Here is a 7,101-nt window from a genome sequence, read left to right as displayed (position 1 = left end):
GATAACGGTAACCACTGGATTACAGACACACAGTGCGCATTCGAAAGACATATGGCGTGTAGTTGTAATCATGATCTCTCCATATGCAAAAGGATTCCGAATTAGTTCCCTTTTCGGATCGCCGTGAGGGATTACCGAGGAGGACGTGACCACGAGAAAAAGACTGAATAACCGACGAAAGTATAACGTACTATGAGTCGGAGTGAGAAATATCAGAAGTCGAACTAATAATGGATTTTTCATGAGTATGCAGGAGTAGATATAGACTCAGACCATTATTTAGTAATGACGAAAAGTAGGCTGGAGTTTCAGAGAATCATCAGTAAGAATCAACGTTCAGTGAAGTGGGATACCGAATTACTGCTGATTGATGAGGTGCATTTGAAGGTCTCTGGGTTCAAAAATGGTTCAAATGGCTCGGAGCACTATGGGACTTACCTTCTAAAGTCATCAGTCCCCTATAACTTAGAACTACTTAAACCTAACTAACCTAAGGACATCACACACATCCATGCCCGAGGATGGATTCGAACCTGCGACCATTGCGGTCGCGCCGTTGCGGACTGTAGTGCCTAGAACCGCTCGGCCACCCCGGCCGGCCAAATTCTCTGGGCTTCTAGATACTGCAATAGTGAATGCCACAGTAAGAAGTTCAACTGAAGAGGAATGGACATCTCTAAAAAGTTTGATGGACGAGTATAGGTACAAGGAAGTCAACTACGAAGGAATATTGCATAACAGGAGAAATATTCCGTTTTATCGACAAAAGAAAGCAGTACAATAATGTTCAGGAAAAGATAGGAATACGCAATAAAAGTCATTAAGGAATGAAATTAATGGGAAGTGCAGGCAAACGAAGGCAAAATGGTTCCAGGAAAAATAAGAACAAGTCGAGAAAGGAACTGATTCAGCTACTAGATAGTTGAAAACGTTTTCAGTGAAGTTAAAATTAAAGGCACCATCATTACACATGCAACAGCAATTCCACTGTTAAACTCAGATGAGAGAGCGACTGGCTGGACACTGTAAATTGGAGAACTCCACAAGAAGGAGGGACTGTTGGATGATTTGAAACGAGAAGAAGTGTAATTTGGAACACCTACATTGAAATAAGGGGCAATAGCCTTGCCGCGGTGGATACACCAGTTCCCATCAGATCACCGAAGTTAAACACTGTCGGGCGTTGCCGGTGCTTGGCTGGGTGACCATCCGGGCCGCCAAGCGCTGTTGCCATTTTTGGGGTGCACTCAGCCTCGTGATGCCAATTCAGGAACTACTCGACCGAATAGTAGTGTCTCCGGTCAAAGACGACCATCATAACAACCGGGACAGCAGTGTTCTGACCACACGCCCCTCCTATCCGCATCCTCATCTAAGGATGACACGGCGGTCAGATGGTACCGATGGGACACTTGTGGCCTGAAGACGGAGTGCTATGCTACACTGAAATAACACACAACACATAAGGATATTGCTTCGAAATTTGTAAATACTGCCGACAAATGACAACCAAATGCCAATGCTAGTTGGTGTATACAGTCTGTGACTGGTGTCATACCATCAAACTTTTTGAAAATGTCATTCATACATACAATTCGAAAACAACAAGGATTGCTAATTCAGAGAATCATTTCACAATCAGTTTAACATCTAATTTGCAGACAGGAACAACATATAGGAGAATGGAAAATAAAACAGAGAAACTGTTAGAAGGCGATCTGTTTTTCACTCATAATGTTCAATCTATACATGTAAGAAGAAATGAAGGAAATAAAACAAAGTGTGAAGAGTGGGTTTAAAATTCAGGGCGAAAGAATATCAATGACAAAATTCGCTTACAAAATTGTTATCCTCACTGAAACCAAGGAATAATTACAGAAGTTGTTGAACAGAATGTACAAATCAACGAATACAGTACATGAATTGATAGTAAATCGAAGAAAGATGAAAGTAATGAAGTGTAGCTGAAGTGAGATTAGCGATAACTTGACACACGAAGGACAGAGGAAGGAGGACATAAGTAGCAGACAAGCACAGACAATGAGGACATTCCTGCTAGTACCAAAGATTGGCCTTAATTTGAGAAGGGATGTACATTTGGAGCACGGCAGTGTATGGCAGTGAATCATCGACTGTGAGAAAATCAGAAAAGAAGCGAATCGAAGTGTCTGAAGATGTGGTGTGGCACAAGAGAGTTGAAAGTTAGGTGGACTGATAAGATACGAAATGAGGAGATACTCCGCAGAGTCGCTGTGGAAAACACTGATAAGAAGAAGGGATGGGATGAAAAGACATGTCAAGACATCAGAGAATAATTTTCGTAGTAATAAATGTTGCTGTAGAAGATAAAAACTGTGGGGGAAGACAGAGTTTGGAGTACGCCCAACAAATAATTTAGGTGCAGGTGCTGCTCTGACACGAAGAGGTTGGCGCAAGAGAGGAAGTTGTGTTGAGTCGCATCAAACTAGTTTGATCCCTGATGACCAAAAAAATTATGTTAGTTAGTAAAAGGTACTTACGCCCCACAAATACCAGCCCTTCCACTCCACAGTCCCAAAGTTCTTGTATCCATAACATAATGACGCTGTCACAAACCCAGAACAACTGTATTGAATACACTCTACCCGCCAAAGGCCAACACACATTGATTGCGATGAGCTATGTACACAGTTTTTAGGTGAATTTTTCTGGCGTGCACAGTCAGCGCTTGGTTAACAGGCTCGGATTCGCTTACCCCTCAGTCAAGTGTACCAGTGTGCTCTGAATTTCTGATTGAACAACTTCCACGTTATCGTACGTCTAGGTGATACTATCGTTCCCTCCTGGCTCATTTCGGACATATAGTACGTAGCAACCCGTATCAGACATTTCCTGTCAGGTGAAGAGGAAGTCGTGTTTCTTGTTCCATGGCCACCTCGTTCTCCTGATATGACGTCAATGGTTTCTGGATGTCGGCTTACGCGAAAAGTTTTGTGTATGATCTGTAGAGGATGTAAGGATCTTGTGGCAAGAATTTCTGCTGCTTGTGACATTCTTTTTGATAACACTCAGTTTTGGTCCTACGAGTATGAAAAATATTCATCCAACGATATCATATCTGCAAAGGAACTTTGAACAACTAGTGTTCATACAGAAGGTCTTGCAATGTATTTATGTGAATTTCTGTCATAGTCAGCACACCAATGATTTATTTTATAATTCAGATTCTTGCTTACGACTTTTTAGCAATGGCCAGCTCTCGTTGATGCCATTTGTTCTTTGGTATTTTGTCACAATCGAGTGGCGTCTTATTTCTCCCTTAGTTACTACCATAATGAGTTGCTGACTTGCCTCCGTCAATGGCAGCAGCAAGTTTAAGTAGTTCTAGGTTCTGCGGGACTGATGACCTCAGATATTAAGTCCCATAGTGCTCAGAGCCAATTTTGAACCGCTGGCGGCGTGCACATGCAGTTGGATTGTGTTGTGTACATAGTTCCGCGTAGTCAGCGCGTACACAACTTTTCCACTAGAGCGCGCCCCGCTAAGCACAACAGCGCAGGTGCAGCGCTCGTCCATCTCCGCACTACGAGATGGCGCTGTCTTAGAGACGGACCAAATTCTGCCTCCGCCGATCCGCGTAATTAATATGTAATGCAGCCAATGAGATTGCTGCTTACGTATAACCTTTTCTCCTCGCGGATCACACTCGCGCAGTGATACCTGAACGCTCTAGGTATTATAACAAGTGTACAGACCTCCGATTACTCAGTCTGCATTTATCTGCACCTGTCTCTACCAGTCTACATTAGTCTGTACCAGTCTGTAGTCAAGTTTCAGTCTGCACCTAATAAGATTACCATATTCTTGTACATAGCCATGAAGAGAAATGTGTAAACACTTTGTCAAGTATCAGAGATATGTGAGAATAAGATTAACGTACCAAGACCAAAGGAACTTAAGATTGTCAAATGTAAACAGCATCCAGAATCAAGTTACATAATGTCTATGATTTTTATTATTTTAATAAATGTGTGTGAAAATTAATCAAGTTCTGTTTAAAGTTGGTCACTGTCAATCTGCTACTCTAAGCGTGCAAGTGGCATTTCTATCGTCTGACATAACTGCAGAAGATAAACACGTCACAATATGACCACGAGACATATTGCTGACACTCGCCTGCTTCGTTAGAGCGACAAGTCAAATAATCTCATGGTGTGTGTACCGAAGGTCTTACAGTACGCACACCACAGATTGTGAGGCGCTAGCTCCGAGAACTACAAGTTCGCTGCCCACTGAACCTGGACACTGAATTTGAGTGATCAGCTAACCTGTTATGAAACCTCAACTGCTGTGACATTTCTTTGTTCAACACCGGTTGTTGCTTCCTGGGGTGTTCCGGCTAGCAGCAACGTATGGTGTGTTGGAGTTGGCGAAATTTTGCAGCTGTCTTCTTGTATGGTCTTTAACTATTAAATTGGTTGTTACTCATCAGTGAAGTGCACCAGCGGTATTTTCTGTCTTGTGGCCATTAACGCTACAGTTACCTGCCCTGGTCATTAGCGCAGTTTTCCGGCAGTGTGTTTTTCCTCGCCGTGTTGATGCTGTCCAGCACGGCATGTACTTAACAGCTTTTTAGTTGTTTGTTCATTTTTTTTCTTACAGTGGTTATTGTGTCTTGGCTGTTTTTAGATGCCAGTTTTGAAGATGTAGTGCTGCTGGTATCTTCGTCCTTGGCTGATACTTTCCATTATCGTGCCGCTGGTCAGGCGGAAGGGAATTGATTAAGTTGTTGGTTGGTCCTTCAGCCGTCCCTAGGGTGGGTTGCCATCCGATTATTTAACCTTAGTCTTGGCTGCCTGTCTCACCTTACCTTACGTTAGAGCTGCCTTCTCAGGCCGACCCTCGGAACACTTCCGAGCACCTTTGTTCTGTTGGTTTCAGATTGTGATTCTCATTTTAATCTGAAACACTGTGCAAGGCCTGCAGCCGCCTATTAATTTAGTTTGTTTTAATTTTAAAATAAGGCCTTCAGCTAACTTACATTAAAATTTGAAGACTGATTTGTTTAAAAACTAAATTTTTAAAGTTTGTTCTATCTGAAATTCTTGTTATACAGGCCTTATGCCCTGAGTTGTTCAATGTCCAGTGCGTGGCCTTCAGCCGATCTTTTACCTGAAATATTTTTAAGATAAGACCTTCAGCCATCTTAAATTAAAACTTGAAGATTCATTTGTTTAAAACGAATTTTTTTTTAAATTCCTCTATCTGAAATTCTTGTTATCCAGGCCCTAAGCCCTGAGTTGTCCAATGTCTTGTGTGTGGTCTTCAGCCGAGTATTTACATAAAATATTTTTTTTAGTAAGGCCTTCGTCTGCATGTATTCTTTAAAGCAATTTCTCATAGCTTGTGTTCAGGCCTTCAGCCGTTCTTGTTTTTAGTGTGCTTTTGGGCCTTCAGCCCAGGAGATATCTCAAGTTTTCGCAACTGGGCCTTCAGCCATATTGTTTTATTTTGATCCTTTAAAGGCAATGTGTAATTAAGTGGTCCTTAGGTTTGTGTGTTTTGTGCAACTGACAGTAGCTGATTACGGCCCCCTCCACAACTTTAACCTGATCCGCTCTATCCTGAGAAACCAGATTTCAACTTTTTAATTCACTCCTTTCCGGATTAGAGTTCCCCTGTCATAGTCAGGCATCTTTGCTATTTCTGATAATTCCTAAACGTTTGTTATTGCCACTTTCTACGAGAAATAACTGATAAGTGATGTTAAAAGTGACCCCATTATGTATTGATGCCGTCTCTAACTCACAACCTGTTCTTACAGAACGGAGGAATCGAAGGAAGGTTATCATCTCATAATTTAATTAGGACAGCGTCAAGGATCACTGCCTATGGCCTTTGAACAAACTATTTCAAAAAACTATGGGACCGAAACATTGGAGAATGCCACAATAACATCAACAAGAAAGATTGGGGACGATAGAAGTGACAGCCAGTTTGTTTTCTCTGTACAGCGTAACGTGATAAGTATAAGCGAGCGCGGAGACGCCTTCTAATAACATAAACATTTGTGCTGACTGTGGCAACGTAAACAAAATCTCATGGGATTTAAAGTCCTACTGACTGAGTCACTATTACGGTTTCACAACAAACTTGAGAAACTCTGAGGGTCAGGAACTCAGTAATCGTTTCGTATTCTTTATAAAGGACGCAGAAGAAACACAAATCTTGTACAAGGAACGTCAGCTGAGCGTAGATAAAAATTCCTTTTCAAATGTCGAGGGATGATTACCCGCAGGGAAACAAAACGCCTTGGCTTTTGTTCGGAATCGGCCATATTTATGTGAAAGTGGTGGAAGAAAGAAAAATGTAAAATTACCCCTACTTTTTGCGAAGTTCTTGCTATCGGTGCTATGTTTAAGTAGTAATGATATGCTATTTCTACCTTCAGCATTTAAAGAAGAAATGGATATATTTGGACTAGTGACTTGAATAAATATTTCTGGAATTTAACTGACAACGTTCGGGTGCTGTGAGAATACCGGCTATACAGGATATACCTCAGCGGCAACAGATCTGAAATATGCTATTTGTTACTCATAGTCCTACAAACAGCTTTCCACTATAGCAAAAATTGGAGCTTTAACGTGTTATTAACGTCCAAAAATAGCGGCTAGAACGAGGACCTGTTTTTTCCCTGGAAACATTCTACCAACACAGCCAAACGACCTGAATCTGCCACAGTTACCCAGTGCATTTTGTAACTCTAAACGTGTATTACATAACCAAATACTAGCTTTGTCCAATAGAAAACCTCCACCTATACAAAATGCTGCAGGACCATGATGGCAAGGAATCAAGTTGTAAAGAAGAACCGATATTCTCCAATTAAGAGGCATTCGTGGCTGCGAATTACTGTTCACTGAAGAAACAGCCTGCTTGTACAGCTGAAAACGCAAGCCCTATCTTGCGAAACAGGGAGACGAGGTAGAACAGATCAGAGTCAGCGTCGCGGTTGATGAGCTTTGGTTTCATACACCGAACAGTCTAACTGTGCTTTTTGGCGATTTTCCACACTCGTTTAGGCAAATGCTGCGCTGGTTCCAATCTCCAAACCCGGAA

Source organism: Schistocerca cancellata, chromosome 1 (genome assembly GCF_023864275.1).
Source record: "Schistocerca cancellata isolate TAMUIC-IGC-003103 chromosome 1, iqSchCanc2.1, whole genome shotgun sequence".
Taxonomy (NCBI): Eukaryota; Metazoa; Arthropoda; class Insecta; order Orthoptera; family Acrididae; genus Schistocerca; species Schistocerca cancellata.
Note: the sequence above shows the minus strand (reverse complement) of the source record.